The sequence below is a fragment of the Acomys russatus genome, chromosome X, assembly GCF_903995435.1.
Source record: "Acomys russatus chromosome X, mAcoRus1.1, whole genome shotgun sequence".
Taxonomy (NCBI): domain Eukaryota; kingdom Metazoa; phylum Chordata; class Mammalia; order Rodentia; family Muridae; genus Acomys; species Acomys russatus.
Genome location: NC_067169.1, coordinates 4,928,210 through 4,950,696, shown reverse-complemented (window position 1 = coordinate 4,950,696; position 22,487 = coordinate 4,928,210).

Below are 22,487 nucleotides of genomic sequence, written 5' to 3'. Positions count from 1 at the left end.
CCTATCTAAAATATTTATTTATTTATTTACTTATTTATATGAGTGATCTGCCTGCATGTATACCTGCATACCAGAAGAGGGCACCAGATCTCATTATAGATGGTTGTGAGTCACCATGTGGGTGCTGGGAATTGAACTCAGGACCTTTCGAAGAGCTCTTTGGAAGTGCTCTTAACCTCTGAGCCACCTCTCCAGGCCCCCTTCACTTCCTTTCTAGTGGAAAATTCTGATTCTGATTGATGGTACCTATAAATGTCATATTACTAAAACATGAAGAGAAGTAGACAAACCTGAAGATGTAAACGTAGGCATAAAAAGAGGAACTAGCATAGTGGCACCCATAAACAGTACACAGGAAAATATAACTAAAAAAACATTTCCTTACTGACGGTATGATATCTCCATTCCCTTCTCTGTAGTCATCTCTAGAATGTCATCTCCCAGAATTTGATTCTTTAGGGAAGACACTGTATGGTTTAACTTTGAGAAATAAAGAACATCTTAAAAATTACATAATAATTGGGCCTGAAGTATATCTCAGTGGTATAATACTAATCTAGCATGCTTTAGGGTCCTGAGTTATATTCTTAGTACAAAACTGAAAGATAAAAACATAGGCAGAACATCCTCAAAAATAAATAAAATATAGAATTTAAAAAATGGAAGAAAAAAGAGGAATGTGCCAAAAGTTGCAGTAGTGGCAGAATTTCAGACAGAGATATGAAACACAAAAGAGGAGCAGAAATCATCAAAAACATTTCAGGAAATCTTTCTAGATGGATTTCCAGAATTAAACACATTTTTAATAAATCAGACCTTCACCAAACACAGATTGTTATGGAATTTAAGAACACTGGGATGTGGGCTGGGGAGATATATCAGCCATTGAAATACTGGATGTCTTTCAGAGGACCCAGGTTTGAGTATCAGCACCCACACATCATGGTTCATACCCTCTTACAGTTCTAGCTGCAAGTGAACAGGGTTCCTTTTCTGGAATCCTTAGGCTTTTTGAATGAACATATAGTGTATACATGCATGCAGACAAGATTATAAAAAACATTGGGAAATGGTATATACTCACTTATATCTGGACACTAGTCCAAGGGGCATGTCCCATGAAAGTCTTCAGTTATCAGGAAACTGGGACGGAGGGGAAGACATCCTATTGGGACTCTAGGTGAGAGAAGCATGGGAGAATAGGGAAATAGAAGGATCCAGAGGGTCCTAGAAACCTACAAGAAGAACATTATGAGGGGCAGATCTGGGCCCAGGGGTCCTGCTCAAACTATGGCACCAGCCAAGGACAATACGGGTAGTAAACATTGAACCCCTACCCAGATCTAGCCAATGGACAGGACATTCTTCACAGTTGAGTGGAAAGCAGGGATTGACTTTCACAGGAACTCTGGTGCCCCATATTTGACCACGTCCCCTGGATCGGGAGGCCTGATGGCACTCAGAGGAAGGATAACAGGCTACCAAGAAGAGACTTGATACCCTATGAGCATATATAGGGGGAGAGGTCCCCCTCAGTCACAGTCATAGGGGAGAGGAGTAGGGGGAAAGCAGGAGGGAGGGATGAATGGGAGGATACAAGGGATGGGCTAACAATTGAGACGTAATATGAATAAATTAATAAAATATATTTAAAAATAAAAAATAGAAGAAAACATTGGGAAAAACAATAAGCTTACAGAAAGGGGAAAAATCAGGTCACATAATAAAGATCAGAAATGAGACTGCTGGGATTGGAGAGATGGCTCAACAGTTAAGAGCATTCACTGCTCTTACAGAAGACCCCAGTTTGATGATTCCCAGCTTCCACATGGTTGTTCACAGGCATCTGCAATTCAAGTCCCAGGGGATCTGGTACATTCTTCTTCTTTGCTCTGTAGGCAGCAGATATATACATAATAGACATATACACATGGAGTGAAAGCACTCATACACAAAAACTAAACAAATTTACAAGAAAATAAATGGGACTACTTCAGATCTTTAAAACAGCAAAGGGGGAATCCAGAAGGCAAGAGTTCCATTCATCCAACCATTTTAATGAAAGCCATACCCTTCTGATAAATTTCTACTCAGCTACATGAAAATAAAGCTCATATGATATGCTACAACTAAAAATTTCATCATGTATCATATCAACAAAGAACAATTAAACCATTAGAGAAGGAACACAAAATCCAGGGACCACTCAGAGAGAAAGCTTTTCTAGATTGATAAATGTACAGTAGCAGGCCAACTTGGAAACCTGTTTACAAAGAATATTTAACAAAGAAATCAAGGAACAAAAAAGAGTAATGGTGATTTTTAACCGACTTTAACATTGCATAGCACCTGCCCAGCACCCCAGGGAGTAGTATCACTGAGAATTAAGTTAATTATGGCTTCTCTTACCCTGAATTCCTACCCTTTGCCAGGCTACCACATTATGTTTACCACTGCAATGCTCTTTTTCTCCCTTTGTTTTACTCTCTAAATCCTCTATTGTTCTTTTCTGGACTCTTCCTAGCTGAAGCTTCAATGTTTTCCTACCTCAATGCACCTTTAAGAGCAGCTTTTCTTTAATTAGTTTGCTTTTGTCTTTGGAGAAGCTGGAGGTCCATCTGTGGATGCTGCTAATTTGACACATTAGCACAACAAATATTTTTCCTCGATCTCATGGACTCTTGAAGTTATTACTGAAAATGATTGCATACAGATCTCCAATAATTATCTCAAGTAATCAAATGAAACATGTGAGTAACAAGGAGTTACATGGCAAAAATTTTTAAAGCATATATTTCTTTCATATTTTGGGGGGAGAGTCTCTGTACATTACCAGAATTGGAGCTGAGAATTGTGTACTCTGTCAGGCCTTGAAACATTTCAGGGAATCTCTAGCTACTCTGACAACTACAAAGCAGGCTGCTTTTATGCTTGGGGTAAACAGTGCTCTAAAACAAGATAGATATTAATATTCTAATCTAATCAAGCTTAAGAGTTCTTGGATTCTATACCATTTGATTCTTGCATACTAGCCCAAAGGGCATGTCCCACGAAAGCCTTCACTTACCAGGAAACTGGGACAGAGGGAAGGACATCCTATTGGGACTCTAAATGAGAGAAGCATGGGAGAATAGCAAAGTAGAAGGATCCAGAGGGTCCTAGAAACCTACAAGTAGAACATTATGATACGCAGATTTGGGCCAAGGGGTCCTGCTCAAACTAAGGCACCAGCCAAGCCGTACCAAGCGGTAAACTTTAAGCTCCTACCCAGATCTAGCCAACGGTCAGAACATTCTCCACAGTTGAGTGGAGAGTGGGATATGACTTTCTCACGTACTCTAGTGCCTCACATTTGACCATGTCCCCTGGAGGGGGGGGGGACCTGGTGGCACTCAGAGGAAGGACAGCAGGTTGCCAAGAAGAGACTTGATACCCTGTGAGCATATACAGGGGGAGGTAATCCCCCTCAAAATAGTCATAGGGGAGGGGGATAATGGGAAAATGGGGGGAGGGAAGAATGGGAGGATACAAGGGATGGGATAAACATTAAGATGTAAACAGAATAAATTAATAAAAAACATTAAAAAAAGAGTTCTTGGATTCATCTACTGTTTTTTTTTTTTTTCAACCTGGGCATAGCCTTGCCTGTGATATTTCTTACCTTCCTCTCTCTTAGAACAAAGCTTTTTCCTTGGATGAGAAACTGTTGTCATAGAGCAGGAGTGTAAGTGATGTGCCCTTTTCTTGATGGTAATAATATTTTATGCGCAAAGTGGGGATATTGCTCTGGGATTGGTCTATTTAGCCAGCCAAAATATTGTTTTAAAGTCCAAGTGAAAATCTTTTAGCTGTTATTTACTTTCAAATGGAAAGGAGCTGACTTTGTGTTGCCTTGAATTTTCCTTCTCTTCCTGCTTACAGAAACAACTTCCCATGTGAGAATTGTGCTGAACACTGGCATCTCTCACTGAGCTCCACCAGTCCTCCTTTTCTGCTTTATTGCTTGTATGCCACTCTTGATCTTAATTTCAAATAGATTCTATTTCTTTTTAAAGCATTTCCCCCACAGTGTGTCTTATGTGGCCCAGGCTAACCTTGAACTATCTATGTAATTGAGGAATTCCTGATTTTTCTGCTTCCACCTCCTGCATGCCGGTATCATAGCCTATGCTACCATACCTCATTAATTTGGTGGCTGGGGATATATAAATTCGGATGTTTTGTGCAGGCTAGGTAAGAACTCTATCAGCTAAGCAACATCCTCATACCTTAAATCTTGTTTAACATCCACAATTCAGAACCTAATGAACGAATTCCCCAGTTCTTTGGGTTATAACTTTCTAAAATAACTCTTGAGTGCACTATAACCTTAGTTTGCCAAATAATCTTCTAATTAAGCTGAAGAACAAACAAAAAAACAAATTAACTTAACAAAATATCTGAGATGCTTACAAGAGTTAAGGAGAAATTCAGATAATTAGGAAAGAGAACTGAGTTAATGACAAGTACATGAAAATATTAGTGAGAGTATTCGCCTTGGCAGTCATCTGCACTTCATGCAGGTTGGCTCAAGGGGCGCTTGTATTTCACCTTCATGGTTTATTTTTGATCATCTTTTTCCTATTACTCCTGGACTCAATTCTTGATACCAGATGCTTCTCCCACTTACATGTTTCCTGTTATTAGTCGGAGCCCCGGGAACTCTCATCATGTCCTTCAGAGCAAAGGGGGATTTGCCTCCCTCCTTTCAATTATGGCTGTGAATCAAGGATGTCATTTTTAGCCTTCTCCAGCAATGAAATTTTCCACAAAGGACAAGTCATTTGTAACAGGAGGCCTGATGCAGATAAATAGCCACCAGAATAAAGGGGTGACTTTTGGGTGGGGCTGAGCAGGACCACCATGGTTTTGCTCTGTGCCTCATGCCATAATTAATGGATGCCCTCTGGAGACCGAGCAGTTAATGAAAATATTGACTGTCTGGGGGATCCAAGATGGCAGCGAGCAGTGTGGGCCATGTTTGGAGGCTCCAGTGAACAATTCAGGGAATTGCACCGATTTCTGAGCCAGGAACACCGAGGTCCCCACACCACGGCAGTGGAAGTGCTCCACAGATCAGAGGGACCAGGGTGCAGAGGACCTGCATGCCCCTGTACACGGGAGGAGCACGGATTTTCTCGGATCAGAGCAGCAGTGGCAGAGGCAGCAGCAGCAGTGGTACCAGCGGCACCAGCGGAGGTGGCTGAGGTTTGTGGCTCAGAAGCTTCTGGTGGAGGCAATTGGTGTGGTGGCCGGTGGGAGTTGCTGTGGGAGAAGGGACTCTGGGCAGGATTTGGGTCGCATGTTGCCTTGGGACCCAGACTGGACTCGGCGGACAGTTCAGCCCCAGAGTCCTGGGTTTTGGCTCAGCCCAGCAAGCAATTCTATCCAAGGCACTAACTCAGGACAGCCACAGTTCCCCGGCTGTGATGCAGGCTGGGCAGAGCACTTGATTCCACCAGCGGTGCTGGCTCAGCGCAGCTGCAGTTCTCCTGCTGTGACGCAGGCTGGGAGGAGTGCTCAGTTCCACCACCGGCGCTACCTCAGCACAGCTGCAGTTCTGCTGTGACGCAGGCTGGGCGGAGCACTCAGTTCCACAAGAAGTCCTAGCTCGGAGCAGCCGCAGTTCTCTTGCTGTGACACAGGATAGGCGGAGTGCTCAGTTCCACCAGCTCTAAAGACTCTGGTTGGACACAGTGTGCAGGTTGAATCCAGAATTTCTGGCTGAATTTGGCAGACAGTTCGGGCCCTGAGTCAATAATTGACCACAGCATGCACTTTTGGCCAAAAGCCCCTAGCTGAGCTTGGTGCACAGACCCAGCACAAAAATTCTGGCTGGACCCTGTGTGCATTTTGGGTCCAGAATACCTAGCTGAGCTCGGCAGAAGGCTCAGGCCCTGAGAATCTAGCTGAGTTCGGCCCATGGTTCGGGCCCAGTGTTCCTGGCTGGACTTGGCAGGGGACACAGAAGGCTGTGGATACCTTGGCCTGACCCAATGCCCATTCAGAGATCCAGAACAATGGCAGGACCCACAGCACTGGGGAGCTGAAGATCACTGGCTGTGAGAGACCAGAACAACAGGGCTAACCTCCTAACATCCACACCAGAGATGCATTAGAGCTCCCAGCCCAGGGAAATCATGAGAAAACAAGTGAATCTATCATCAGACTCCCTCCATCCAACTCTGGAAGCTACCCAACAAAAACAAAGACGGCAAGATGTCTAAAGGACAGCGAAAAAGCATACGCAAAAAAACCCAAAACAACATGGCATCTCCAGTTTCCAGCTATCCCAAAGAAAACAACACAGAGAACTCAAATACAATGGAAATACAAGAAAATGACCTCAAATCGTTAGTAATGAGGATGGTAATGGAGGAAACAAATAAAATTCGTAATCAAATGCAGGAAGACCCAGACAAACAGGTGAGAAACAAAAAAGAAGCACATAGAGTGGAACAGGAAAAATTGTAGGAAAATGCAAACAACCAGATGAATGAGATAAATAAAACGGCTCAAACTCTGAAAACCTATAAAGAGGCAATGGAAGAAACTCAGGAATATACAAAAAATCAGATGAAAGAAATCAAAAAATCAGTTCAAGATCTGAAAATGAAAATGGATTTCAATGACAAACACACAGACAAAAGAAAAACGAGAACGTGAGACCTCAGAGAAGAAGGTGAGCAACACAGTGGTGAGCTTTTCTAACAGAATCCAAGAGATGGAAGAACGAATCTCAGGTGTAGAAGATACAATCACAGATCTTGAAGCAACCTTTAAAGGAAATGTCAAATATGGAAAACTCCTGACACAAAACATCCAAGACATTAAAGAAATCATGAAAAAAAGAAATCTGAGGATAAAAGGCATTGAAGAAAGAGAAGATATCATACTCCAAGGCCCAGTAACTATTCTCAACAAAATCACAGAAGAAAATTTCCCCTATCTAAAGAAAGAGATGCCAAGATGGCGGCGAGCAGTGTGGACCGCGTTTGGAGGCTCCAGTGAACAATTCAGGGAATTGCACATATTTCTGAGCCAGGAACACAGAGGTCCGAACATCATGGCAGCGGGAGTGCTCCACGGTTCAGAGGGACCAGGGTGAGGAGGACCTGTGTGCCCCTGCACACGAGAGGAGCGTGGATTTTTTCTGATCAGAGCGGCAGCAGCAGAGGCAACAGCACCAGCGGCACCAGCAGCGGTGGCTGAGGTTTGCAGCTCATAGCCTTCTGGTGGAGGCAATTGGTGTGGTGGCTGGTGGGAGTTGCTGCGGGAGAGGGGACTCAGGGCAGGATTTGGGTCATGTGGAGCCTTTGGACCCAGACTGGACTCGGCAGACAGTTCGGCCCCAGAGTCCCGGGTACTGGCCCAGCCCAGCAAGCAATTCTGCCCGAGGCACTAACTCAGCTTCGGCCACAGCTCCCCTGCTGTGGCGCAGGCTTAGTTGAGCACGCAGCTCCACACTAGGCAGCACCTCAGCTCAGCGGCAGCTCCCCTGCGGTGACACAGTCTGGGCGGAGCACTTGGTTCCACCACAGGTGCTAACTCAGAGCAGCCGCAGTTCTCTTGCTGTGGTGCAGGCTTGGCCGAGCACTCAGTTCCACCCTAGGCGCCACCTCAGCTCAGCGGCAGCTCCCCTGCAGTGACACAGTCTGGCCGGAGCACTTGGTTCCACCACTGGCGCAGTTCTCCTGCTGTGGTGCAGGCTGGACAGAGTGCTTGGTTCCACCAGCTCTAAGACTCTGGTTGGACACAGTGTGCAGTTTGAATCCAGAATTCCTGGCTGAGATTGGTGGTCAGTTCGGGCCCTGAGTCAATAACTGACCACAGCACGCACTTTGGGCCAAAAGGCACTAGCGGAGCTTGGTGTGTAGTCCCAGCCCAAAAATTCTGGCTGGACCCTGTGTGCATTTTGGGCCCAGAATCCCTAGCTGAGATTGGCAGACGGTTCAGGCCCTGAGAATCTAGCTGAGTTCAGCCCGTGGTTTGGGCCCAGTGTTCCTGGCTGGACTTGGCAGGGAACACAGAAGGCTTTGGATACCTTGGCCTGACCCAATGCTCATTCAGAGAACCAGAACAATTGCAAGATCCACAGCACAGGGGGGCTGAAGATCACTGGCTGAGAGAGACCAGAACAACAGGGCTAACCTCCTAACATCCACACCAGTGAAGCTTTGAGCTCGCACCCAAGGGAAATCGTGAGAAAACAAGTGAATCTATCGCCAGACACCCTCCATCCAACTCTGGAAGCTACCCAACAAAAACAAAGACGGCAAGATGTCTAAAGGACAACTGAAAAGCATACGCAAAAAAACCCAAAACAACATGGCATCTCCAGTTTCCAGCTATCCCAAAGAAAACAACACAGAGAACTCAAATACAATGGAAATACAAGAAAATAACCTCAAATCCTTAGTAATGAGGATGATAATGGAGGAAACAAATAAAATTCGTAATCAAATGCAGGAAGACCCAGACAAACAGGTGAGAGACATAAAAGAAGCACATAGAGAGGAACTGGAAAAATTGCAGGGAAATGCAAACAAACAGATGAAAGAAATAAATAAAACGGTTCAAGCTCTGAAGACCTATGAAGAGGCAATGGAAGAAACTCAGGAATATACAAAAAATCAGATGAAAGAAATCAAAAAATCAGTTCAAGATCTGAAAATGAAAATGGATTCAATGATAAACACACAGACAGAAGAAAAACGAGAATGTGAGACCTCAGAGAAGAAGGCGAGCAATACAGAGGTGAGCTTTTCTAACAGAATCCAAGAGATGGAAGAACGAATCTCAGGTGTAGAAGATACAATCACAGATCTTGAATCAACCATTAAAGAAAATGCCAAATCTGGAAAACTCCAGACACAAAACATCCAAGAAATTAAGGACACCATGAAAAGAAGAAATCTGAAGATAAAAGGCATTGAAGAAAGAGAAGACATCAGACTCCAGGGCCCAGAAACTATTCTCAACAAAATCATAGAAGAAAATTTCCCCAATCTAAAGAAAGAGATGCCTATAAATATACAAGAGGCCTACAAACACCAAATAGAATTGACCAGAAAAGAAAAACTGCCCGCCACATAATAATCAAAACACAAAACATGCAGAACAAAGAAAAAATATCAAAAGCTGCGAGGGAAAAGGGCCAAATAACATTTAATGGTAAACCTATCAGAATAACACCCGACTTCTCAGCAGAGACCATAAAAGCCAGAAGGGCCTCACAGAGATCCTGCACCCTAAGAGACCACAGATGCCAGGCCAGACTACTTTACCCAGCAAAATTATCAATAACCATTGATGGAGAAAACAAAATATTCCATGACAAAAACAAATTCAAACAGTACCTATCCACAAACCCAGCTTTACAGAAGGTACTAGAAGGAAAACTCCATCCCAAAGGGTCAAGCTACAACCAAAATTACTCAGGAAATAGATAACTATCCCATGGCAAAAACACAACTGCACAAATGCTCGACTGGAACCAACATCAAAATTAAGACTCTTAACAGTCACTGGTCATTAATATCTCTCAACATCAATGGCCTCAATTCTCCAATAAAAAGACACAGACTAAATGAATGGGTACATAAACAAGATCCAACATTCTTCTGCATCCAAGAAACACATCTCACCCATAATGAAAGGCATTACCTCAGGGTAAAAGGTTGGAAAAAAATATTCCAAGCAAATGGTCACAAGAAGCAAGGAGGTGTAGCCATTTTAGTATCGAACAAAATAGACTTTCAACCAAAATTAATCAAAAGGGATGAGGAAGGACACTTCATACTCATCAAAGGTAAAGTCAACCAAGATGACATCACAATTCTGAACATCTATGCTCCCAATACAAGGGCACCCACATTTGTAAAAGATCTCCTAAAAAAGCTTAAACCACACATCGATCCCCACACAATAATAGTGGGAGACCTTAACACCCCACTCCCACTGAAGGATAAGTCACTGAAACAGAAACTAAGCAGAGAAATAACATCATTAACCAATGCCATGGGTCAAAAGGATCTAACAGATATCTATAGAACCTTTCACCCAAACAAGAAAGAATACACCTTCTTCTCTGCACCCCATGGAACCTTCTCCAAAATTGATCACATCGTAGGTCACAAAGCAAGCCTCAATAGATACAAGAGGATTGAAATAATACCTTGTATCCTATCAGATCACCATGCTCTTAGGCTGCAATTCAACAATAACAGAAATAACAAAAAGACCACACGTACGTGGAAACTAAACAACTCTCTGCTAAATGACACCTGGGTCAGGGAAGAAATAAAGAAAGAAATCAAGGAGTTTCTGAAATTCAATGAAAATGAAGAAACAACATACCCAAATTTGTGGGATACATTGAAAGCAGTGCTAAGAGGAAAATTCATAGCACTAAGTGCCTTTAAAAAGAAATTGGAAACATCGCACATAAGCATCTTAACAACACAACTGGAAGCACTAGAAAAAAAAAGAAGCAGAAACACCCAAGAGGAGTAGACGCCTGGAAATAATCAAACTCAGGGCTGAAATTAACAAATTAGAAACTAAGAAAACAGTCCAAAGAATCAACAAAACCAAAAGCTGGTTCTTTGAGAAAATCAACAAGACAGAGACACCATTAGCCAAACTAACTAAAAAGCAGAGAGACAGTATTGAAATCAACAAAATCAGAAATGAAAAGGGAGACATAACAGCAGACACTGAAGAAATTCAAAGAATCATAAGATCCTACTTTGAAGGCATATACGCCACAAAATTTGAAAATTTAAGGGAAATGGACGATTTTCTTGAACAATTTCACTTGCCAAAGTTGAATGAAGAACAGATAAACAAGCTAAATAGTCCCATTTCCCCTACAGAAATAGAAACAATCATCAATGGTCTCCCAACCAACAAAAGCCCAGGGCCAGATGGTTTCAGTGCAGAATTCTACCAGACCTTTAAGGGCGAGCTAATACCGATACTCTTCAAGCTACTCCAAAAGATAGAAATGGATGGAAAATTACCAAATTCATTCTATGAGGCCATAGTCTCATTGATACCTAAACCTCACAAAGACTCAACAAAGAAAGAGAATTTCAGACCAATGTCTCTTATGAACATAGATGCAAAAATACTAAATAAAATACTTGCAAAACGAATACAGGAGCACATCAAGATATCATTCATCATGACCAAGTAGGCTTCATTTCAGGCATGCAGGGATGGTTTAATATATGGAAATCTATCAATGTAATTCACCATATAAACAAACTGAAAATAAAAAACCACATGATCATCTCCTTGGATGCAGAGAAAAATGGGAATAGGGCTTCCTCAAGACCCAGCTATTCCACTCCTTGGAATATACCCAGAAGATGCTCCAGCACACAACAAGAGAATTTGCTCAACCATGTTCATAGCAGCCTTATACATAATAGCCAGAACATGGAAACAGCCAAAGTGTAACTCAGTAGAAGAGTGGATAAAGAAACTGTGGTACATATACACTATGGAATACTACTCAGCTATTAAAAACAAGGAATTCCCGGAATTTGTAGATAAATGGTTTGAGCTAGAAATGATCATAATGAGTGAGTTAACCCAGAGGCAGAAAGAATCAAATGGTATATACTCACTTATATCTGCATACTAGCCCAAGGGGCATGTCCCATGAAAGCCTTCACTTACCAGGAAACTGGGACAGATGGGAAGGCATCCTATTGGGACTCTAAATGAGAGACGCATGGGAGAATAGCAAAATAAAAGGATCCAGAGGGTCCTAGAAATCTACAAGTAGAACAATATGATAGGCAGATTTGGGCCCAGGGGTCCCGCTCAAACTAAGGCACCAGCCAAGGACAATACAGGAGGTAAACTTTAAACACCATCCCAGATCTAGCCAATGGTCAGAATATTCTCCACAGTTGAGTGGAGAGTGTGATATGACTTTCTCACGTACTCTGGTGCCTCACATTTGACCATGTCCCCTGGAGGGGGAGACCTGGTGGCACTCAGAGGAAGGACAGCAGGTAGCCAAGAAGAGACTTGATACCCTATGAGAATATATAGGGGGAGGTAATCCCCCTCAGGAACAGTCATAGGGGAGGGGAAGAATGGGAAAAGGGGGGGGGCTGGAATGGGAGGATACAAGGGATGGGATAAACATTGAGATGTAACAAGAATAAATTAATAAAAAATAAAAATAAAAAAAATAAAGTAAGAGATGCCTATAAACATACAAGAGGCCTACAGAACTCCAAATAGAATTGACCAGAAAAGAAAAACTGCCTGTCACATAATAATCAAAACACAAAACATACAGAACATAGAAAAAATATTAAAAGCTGCAAGGGAAAAGGGCCAAATAACATTTAATGGTAAACCTATCAGAATTACACCTGACTTCTCAGCAGAGCCCTTAAAAGCCAGAAGGGCCTGGACAGAGATCCCTCCAAAGCTAAGAGACCACAGATGCCAGGCCAGACTACTTTACCCAGCAAAACTATAAATAACCATTGATGGATAAAACAAAATATTCCAGGACAAAAACAAATTCAAACAGTACCTATCCACAAATCCAGCTTTACAAAAGGTACTAGAAGGAAAACTCCATCCCAAAGGGTCAAGCTACAAACAAAACTACTCAGGAAATAGATAACTATCCCATGGCAAAAACACAACTACACAAATGCTCGACTGGAAAAAAACATCAAAATTAAGACTCTTAACAGTCACTGGTCATTAATATCTCTCAACATCAATGGTCTCAATTCTCCAATAAAAAGACAGAGACTAACTGAATGGGTGCATAAACAAGATCCAACATTCTTCTGCATTCAAGAAACACATCTCACCCATAATGATAGGCATTACCTCAGGGTAAAAGGTTGGAAAAAATATTCCAAGCAAATGGTCACAAGAAGCAAGCAGGCGTAGCCATTTTAATATCTTACACCCATCAGAATGGCTAAGATCAAAATTTCAAGCGACACCACATTCTGGAGAGGATGTGAAGAGAGAGGAACACTCCTTCATTGCTGGTGGGAGTGCAAATTAGTACAGCCACTTTGGAAATCTATCTGGTGCTATCTCAGAAAAATGGGAATAGGGCTTCCTCAGTACCCAGCTATTCCACTCCTTGGAATATACCCAGAAGATGCTCCAGCACACAACAAGAAAATTTGCTCAACCATGTTCATAGCAGCCTTATTCATAATAGCCAGAACATGGAAAAAGCCTAAGTGTCCCTCAGTAGAAAAATGGATAGAGAAACTGTGGTACATATACACTATGGAATACTACTCAGCTATTAAAAACAAGGAACTCTCGAAATTTGTGGATAAATGGATTGAGCTAGAAATGATCATAATGAGTGAGTTAGCCCAGAAGCAGAAAGACTCAAATGGTATATACTCACTTATATCTGCATACTAGCCCAAGGGGCATGTCCCATGAAAGCCTTCACTTATCAGGAAACTGCGACAGAGGGGAAAACATCCTATTGGGACTCTAAATGAGAGAAACATGGGAGTATAGCAAAGTAGAAGGATCCAGAGGGTCTTAGAAATCTACAAGTAGAACATTATGATAGGCAGATTTGGGACCAGGGGTCCCGCTCAAACTAAGACACCAGCCAAGGACAATACAGGCAGTAAACTTTAAACCCCTACCCAGATCTAGCCAATGGTCAGAACATTCTCCATAGTTGAGTGGAGAGTGGAATATGACTTTCTCACGTACTATGGTGCCTCACATTTGACCATGTCCCCTGGAGGCGGGGACCTGGTGGCACTCAGAGGAAGGACAGCAGGTTACCAGGAAGAGACATGATACCCTATGAGCATATACAGGGGGAGGTAATCCCCCTCAGGAACAGTCATAGAGGAGGGGAATAAGGGAAAAATGGGAGGGAGGGAAGAATTGGAGGATTCAAGGGATGGGATAAACATTGAGATGTAACAAGAATAAATTAATAAAAAAAATTCAAAAACATTAAAAAAAATTAGTGCCACTTCTAGGATTCTGCCAGGACCCACCCTTTCTACCAGCAAACACAGGTTTCTTCTGTGTAACACATCTAAATTCTCAACCCAGTCAGATCCCCCATATACTTCTCCAGGATCCATGCTGGTGAAACTCCCTGATCCTTCTTCTCAACTCTGCCTTCTCCTAAACTTGTAAGATTTATAACAGGCCCCCTATCAATTGCCCTGGTTTTGACTGGGCAAACACAATAATCCATCTCTATACCTCTTCCAGGATCCATCCTACCTACTTGCTTTTCTAGCCATCCATATGTACCCCCACAACCAAGGCTTGGACCAGGAGACACGGCCTATATATCATCACACTCCCTTTTGTCTACCTGACTTAGTTGTACCCAAACACTTACAAACATCTAAGTCCATCTGAACCTCACACTCTCTCTTTTTGTCACAACTTTTACTGCCCATATCAGACTTAGAACTAGCAAAGGGAGTCTCCATTGCAAAAGTTCAAACAATAAGAAAGTTTAAATGAGTTTCTCCTTTACAAACCCTACTAGTCTTTAAAAAATGCTTGCCAATGAGAATTACCAAGAAGAAAAACACTATACAGATTGTAAAAGAACAATCAGAAACTCTGTCAAATAATTTAAAAAGTTTAAAGATCACAGAAAGAAACAGCTCAAGAAAACACAAATATAAGGCTGATGGAACTGACAAAAGCAATTCAGGACTTGCGAATGAAATTCAATAAGAAGAAACATTGAAGGGAAATCAGACCGAAATGAAGATGGAACTGAAAAACCCCATTGCCCAACTAGAAAATACAAAGGAAATCTAGATAAGTCAAATGAATCAGGTAAAACATAGAATATCACGATGTGAAAACAAAATAGAAGATCTAGATCAAAGACATAGGAACATTAAAAGAAACATGGGAAAAGCCACATAGGAAATGTAGGACACCATGAAAAACCAAACAGTCAAATTTTAAGGTATAGATGAGGTAGGAGAAACCCAAGTCAAGTGGTGGTATAGATTGTCAACAAGTTTATGCATTAAAAATAAATGATATAAAGATGCAACTGAAAAAAGATATAAAAATAAGAAAAACCAAATTCTAATCCCAGTTAATGAGAGAAATGTTAAAACTGAAATAATAATATAAAGCTAAAATAAGTCCAGGACAAGATGAATTCATAGCAGAATTCTATCAGGCTTTCAAAAAAGTTCAGCAGTCAATTTTTTATACAACTCTACATACATACATACATACATACATACATACATACATACATACATACACACACACATACATATACGTGAAAAGAACCACAAGGAACAACTCCAAACTCCTCCTGCAAAAATAGTATCACTCAAACACCCACGGCAAGTAGAGACTACAGGCCAATATTACTGATGAGCACTGACTCAAAAATACCCAATAAACCATTTGCAAACTGAATATATACATATGTCTAAAAGATAATAAACAATGCCTAAGTTGGCTTTATCATTGATATTCAAGGATGATTTGATGAATGCAAATCAATAAATATGCTGAACCACATAATTGGACATAAAAGACAAAAAAAAATTGACTATCTCATTAGATGCACACAAAAAAAGCCTTTGACAGAATCCAACATGTTTTTATGACAACATTCCTGGGGAAAACATTATATATAATTGCTTTTTCATAAATATATTCAGCTATTTAATTATTAGTTCTTTTATCTTTGATGTTAAAAAGTAATTATAACATTTCCCCCTTTCCTTATACTCTCCAAACTCTCACACAGGTTCCTTCTTGCTTCCTTTCAAATTTATGGCCTCAATTTTTAGTAATTGTTGTTATGTCTATGTATATACATATATATTCCTAAGTATAACTTCCTCAATTTATATGATGTTACTTGTTTGTATATTTTAAGGATTGGCTTTTGTTAGTTGATAACCTCTTGGTGTCCTCTTCCCTTGGGAAGACTGTTTCTCCCACGCTCAGTATTTCTTAGTTGCCTATAATTCTTTCTGTAAGGTTGAGGCCTCATGGTCTTTCCTCTATCCATTTTGGCATGCTTATTTTTTCTATTTTCAGCTCATGTTTTGGTAGTTATATTAGTGAAGATTTTTATATTTGTAGCTTTAGACATTAATAAGAGACACAGTCTCACAGAAAACCAATTGTTCCTCTTGCCCTTACAATGTTTGTTTCCACATCCTAAGCAATTTTCCCCTACCCTTATATGCAAGAATGCTTTGTAGCTGTATACATTGCAATGGGGCTCAAAATTCTACATTGTGATAATCATAGATTTTTGTAAATATAACCTTTTCATTTCACATAATAGTACTTGTATTATACTTTCAGGGCTGACCATTTGGTATTGCATAAACAAATGATGTGCACGTCACTTGGAGAAGACTATTTCTCCTACTTCCAGGATTCTATAGTTGCCTGTAGTTCTCTGTGTAGGGTTGAGACCTAGTAAGGCTCCCTGGTCCTTGTTCAACTCAGGAATTGGCAGTCATATTGGTGAGGCTTAATGGGCGTATTCTGGCTTTATGGGTATGGTAAGGGACATAGTCTTACAGCAAAATCCCTGGTGCTGTGGCTTTTACCATCTTCTCTTTGGCAAAGTTAACTGAGTCTCCAGCAGGAGACTCCTCCTTTATCAGAGGCCATGCTGGTACTAAGACCTTGAGGGAAGAAACTGTCCACCTACCCACCCCCACTTCTGTCCCCTGCTAACACTTCTTAAAGCTCATCCAACAGTCCTCAATAACATCCATTCCCTTAGGCTCCAAATCCTGGCCCACACCTCTGGCAGGAGACTCCTGCTTTATCATATCCCTACAGGGGTGCCTTAGTTCTGAACATATATGCTTCACATGCAAGGGCATTCACATTTGTAAAAGAAGCATTATTAAAGATTAAATCATACATTGAAACCCACAAATTAATAATGGGAGACTTGAACACCCAACTCTCATCAATGGGAAGGCCATCTACAAGGAAACAAGAAAAACAAATCATGAAACTCACAGACATGACTCAAATGAACCTAAAACACACACACACACACACACACACACACACACACACACACACACACCACAAACCAAAAACAAAAGAATCTACCTACTTCTCAGCACTTCATGAAACATTCTCAAAAACTGACTACATACTCAGTTACAAAACAAGTCTTAACAGATATAGAAAATATGCAATAATCTCCTGTATCTTATTAGACCACAATGGATTAAAGCTGCATTTCAACAACATAAATGAGAGAAAGCCTACAAACTGAACAACACTATTCTGAATGACCGTGGGCCAAGGAAGAAATAAATAATTCAGTGAAAATGAATGCAAAACATACCCCAAATTATGGTACAAAATGAAAGTAGTGCTAAGAGGAAAGTTCATAAAGTAAATGCCTTCATAAAGAAATTGGAGGATCTACACGGAAGAGGAATAGATAGCAAGAAAACTCGGGCATGAAAAATAAAATAATAGAAAAAAAGAGGTAAATACAAAGAATAAATAAAACAAAGTTGTTTTTTGAGAAAACCAACAAGATATACAAACCTTTATCCAAACTAACTAAAAGGCAGAGAGAGAACATCAAAATTAATCAAATAAAAAATCAAAAGGAGGACATTAACAACAGACAGAGAGGAAATACGAAGAATAATTAGGTCATATTTCTGAAACTTATACTCCACAAATTTGAAAAAAAATTAAAAGAAATGGACAATTTTCTCTATAGATAGAACATACCAAAGTTAAGTAAATATCAGATAAATAATTTAAACAGACTTAGAAACCCTAAAGAAATAGAAGCAGTCGTTAAAAGTCTCCAAACTAAAGAAAGCCAGATGGTTTTAGTAAAGAATTGTACCAGACATTCAAAGAACTAATAATAATACTCCTCAAATTGATAAACAAAATAGAAACAGAGGGAACATTGCCAAATTCATTTTATGAGGCCACAGTTACCCTCATAACTAACCACGCAAAACTCAACAAAGAAAGAGAATTTCAGACCAATCCCCCTCATGAACATCAGTGAAAATGTACTCAATAAAGTACTCACAAATTGAATCCAAGAACACTTCAAAACAACCATCTACATTGATAAAGTAGGCTTCATTCTGAAGATGCAGAGATGGTTCAACATATAAATATCTGTCAATATAATCACCATATAAGTACACTGAAGAGGAGCTCTTTATATATTTTGGATATTTCAGACAGCTCTGTACTAGTTCATAGCTAGTGTATTTTATTATAAAAATTACCCTTACTTTTTCTTTTCATTATTTATATCATTTTCATTCTTTTCACTTTCACATAAGCATATGTAGACAAGAGAAATACATTTAAGATATATAGTATATTTTAATGGAATACATTTTATATTATTTTGAATAAAATGATACTAAGTCATCTAATAATATGCCAAAAGTTCTTATTTTCTCTTTACCTATTCTTCATCACTTTTCTTTTCCTTATATGAGTAAGAGTTTGAGATCTATATCAGTTTTTCTTATCTCTAAAGAGCTTCTTTTTATGTGTACTGAAAGACTAGTTTATTGGAAACATTCTTTTGTGATGATTTTTATACATACATAGATAGCTTCAGTGGTAACTTCATATAGCATGACTCTTCTACTCATGATTTCATGGGACTCTGTGGCTGTACTGTAATGCCAGGTGAGACCTACCAACATTATTATTTAGTCACTATTTGGAATCATCTCTTAAAACTTCAAGAATTCTCTGAAGAGAAATAATGGATGATGAAGTATGAGTAGTCATAATAAGACTTCTAATTAGAGATATTATACTGAAGAGACACCAAATAGAAACTTGAATGACAGCAAAATTTTCTTATCATGTTATCTCCATCATTTACTAGTAAATTACTTTCTCAACTTGGCACCCTATTGCTCAACTTTTTGCTCTCCTGTTGCTTTTTTTTCACTAATGTGATTCTTTTAAAAATTATCTGGATTCTGAAGTCACTATATATATATATATATTTTTTATAAAGGTTGGCTCAAATGCCACCACTTTCAGAAAGAAATTTTCAATTCTCTAAGCCAAAAATTTGCAGATCATTGAATGTGATTACAAATGAAAGAATAGGCACGACAAAAAATGTTACCATATTTAAATATTGAATTTTTATGGCTATATATTACCTAAATGTATTCATGGAGTACGTGCATAATTAAACTCATATATAAGACAATTTTAGAAATATTGCTTTGTTCTGGTACCACTGTTTGAAACAATAGAGTTTAAATTCTGCACCTTTCTCTTCAGCATTATTGTCTTAATTACTGAATTCACCCCTTATAATCCTTCTACATGGTTTTTGAGAAGATACTCTTTGCTTCTATCTGTATTATTCAAAATGAACTCCTTCCATAATGCTTCTGCTAGAAGATATAATCTAAGCTGTAAAAATTTGTTTTCACATGAGGAAGGCAGAGCTTCATTCTTTTCCCTTCTTTCCCTTAGAAATGTATATATTAATGATTTCCAGAAATTAACTGTTTCATTACCTGCAAATATAAGAATACATGCCCCAGGATTGTTGAATTTGCATCAAACCTATTTCCTTTACATGCATTTGATTATTTTCATACAAACTGGTTGATATGTATTTAAAATGGGTGTCTTACACCCTGAAAATGTCCCCAAATCACCTGAAGTGCATTCAAAACTGCCAGCAGTGGACTCAGGGATAGGATCTTCCCTGGTGTTTTAATTTCCTTGGTCTAGAATGTAACTTTACAATTATTTGAAACTGCAAGATATGCAAAATAGCAGCCTTATTCATAATAGCCAGAACATGGAAACAGCCTAAGTGTCCCTTAGTAGAAGAGTGGATAAAGAAACTGTGGTACATATACACTATGGAATACTACTCAGCTACTAAAAACAAGGGATTCCCAAAATTTGTGGATAAATGGATTGAGCTAGAAATGATCATAATGAGTGAGTTAACCCAGAAGCAGAAAGAATCAAATGGTATATACTCACTTATATCTGCATACTAGCCCAAGGGGCATGTCCCATGAAAGCCTTCACTTACCAGGAAACTGGGACAGATGGGAAGGCATCCTATTGGGACTCTAAATTGAGAGACGCATGGGAGAATAGCAAAATAAAAGGATACAGAGGGTCCTAGAAATCTACAAGTAGAACAAAATGATAGGCAGATTTGGGCCCAGGGGTCCCGCTCAAACTAAGGCACCAGCCAAGGACAATACAGGAGGTAAACTTTAAACCCCTTCCCAGATCTAGCCAATGGTCAGAACATTCTCCACAGTTGAGTGGAGAGTGTGATATGGCTTTCTCACGTACTCTGGTGCCTCACATTTGACCATGTCCCCTGGAGGGGGAGACCTGGTGGCACTCAGAGGAAGGACAGCAGGTAGCCAAGAAGAGACTTGATACCCTATGAGAATATATAGGGGGAGGTAATCCCCCTCAGGAACAGTCATAGGCGAGGGGAATAATGGGAAAATGGGGGGGGGGAGGAATGGGAGGATACAAGGGATGGGATAAACATTGAGATGTAACAAGAATAAATTAATAAAAAAAAGAAAAAAAAAACAAAATGAAAACTGAATTCCAATATCAAAAAAAAAAAAAAAATGGTTCTCAAAATGTAGTCTTTATATTTTATTTCTTAGTTGTGTGAGTGGGTACATGTGTGGTAGTTGTCACCTTCTACTTGGGTTCCAGGTATTGGAACTTAGGTTGTCAGGTTTTTGCGCCTTTATTTGCCCACTTGCTAGATAAACAACACCAGCATCACCTGGATATGTGTTAAAAAGGCAAACTCTCAAGTGTCATGCTAGACCCTGGGATAAGGCATAGCAATCTCGAATCTGCAGATAATTCTGATGTGTTAGACACATGTTTTAGAGGACTATATCTTGACTATTTTCAAAAGATATCTCTAAACAGAACATGTACTATACCCAAATTTATAATGGATGTAATATAAACCAGGAGAAATTTGGGAAAAACTATTTTTCTATATCTGTCCACATATATTCATGTACCTCCCTCCTGAATTCTTAGGTTACAGTATACCTTTTTATGTATTGACCCTATTTCGTATTAAATGTTACTTCTCAAATTTTCTTCTAATGCTAGGCTAAGTATCTGAGATGATTACAGGATCAAAGAGAATTAAAATAATGAAGATAATGAATAGATCCACATAGTAGAGGGTTTATGGCATGCATGACATTGATTAGAAATCAGAGGTCACCTGGAAAGAATTTCTCTCAGCCTTTCTATGTCCTGAACTTAACTCTTCCTTTTATGCTTCCTTTATCTTCCTTCTGTCCTCTTATTCTCATAGTCATATTGTAGAAACATATCCTACAGTAGAAATATGTAGAAACATATTCTACATATTTAACAATATTCTAATAATTTTTGTAGTTGGTTCCAAACATTGAGAAATAGTTATTCAAATCACAAAATATAACCAATTCTGGGCATTCTGAAAGGGCAACCAAGTGTTTTCTGCTGTGAAGCATCCACTAGCTGTGTAGTCATGGATAGATGCATACACTAGGTGAGTGCTTTGCCATGTGTTCTGCACAACATAGTGACCACAGTTAGGCACTATAATTTAGTATTGTGTGCTGAAATTGTTTAAGAGTAAATCTCATTTTGTGTGCTTACCACACATAAAGGCACACCATGCTACACACAAACACACACACAAAATCAGTTAAAAAAATCATCTGGATGATGCTCATGCCTTTAATCCTAGCATTTGAGATGCAGAGGCACGTGGATTTCTGAGTTCTAGGCCAGCCTGGTCTACAAAGTGAGTCCAGGACAGCCAAGACAAAACAAACAAGGAAGAAAAGAAATTCATAAAAAAGCATACAGGAAAACTTTGAGATATGATGACAACGAATGTATACATATATACAAGCTTACAAAATTGTATGCATTATGTGTAATTTTAATGTAATAATTACATTTGAAGAATAGTGTTTGAAAAAATTATAGCTAAAAATGTTGATTTCAGGATAAAGCGTTCATCAAACTATCTTCAATGCCAAGTTCAAGTGAGTGAGACCCTTAAACCAAAAACTCAATCTTAGTGATAATTTTAGAATTCGATTACCCAAAAATACCTTTACCTACAAAGATATATATATATGGCATTTTAATGTTACCCTAGACTTTAATTTAGAAGTTGTAAACTTTTTGTTTTCACACTAGAAAATGAATCACTAATAACTTAAGAGAAACCATTGAATCTCCCTCTACTTATTTCTCTCTTAGATGCATGCTTTGTTTTCTTTCACTGATATACTTTTTCTTCTAATCATTGACTTCTGAGGTAAATATATTCTTGGAAACCTAGGAAAAAAGTAAAATGTGTCATCCTGATTCCAGGGCCAAATACC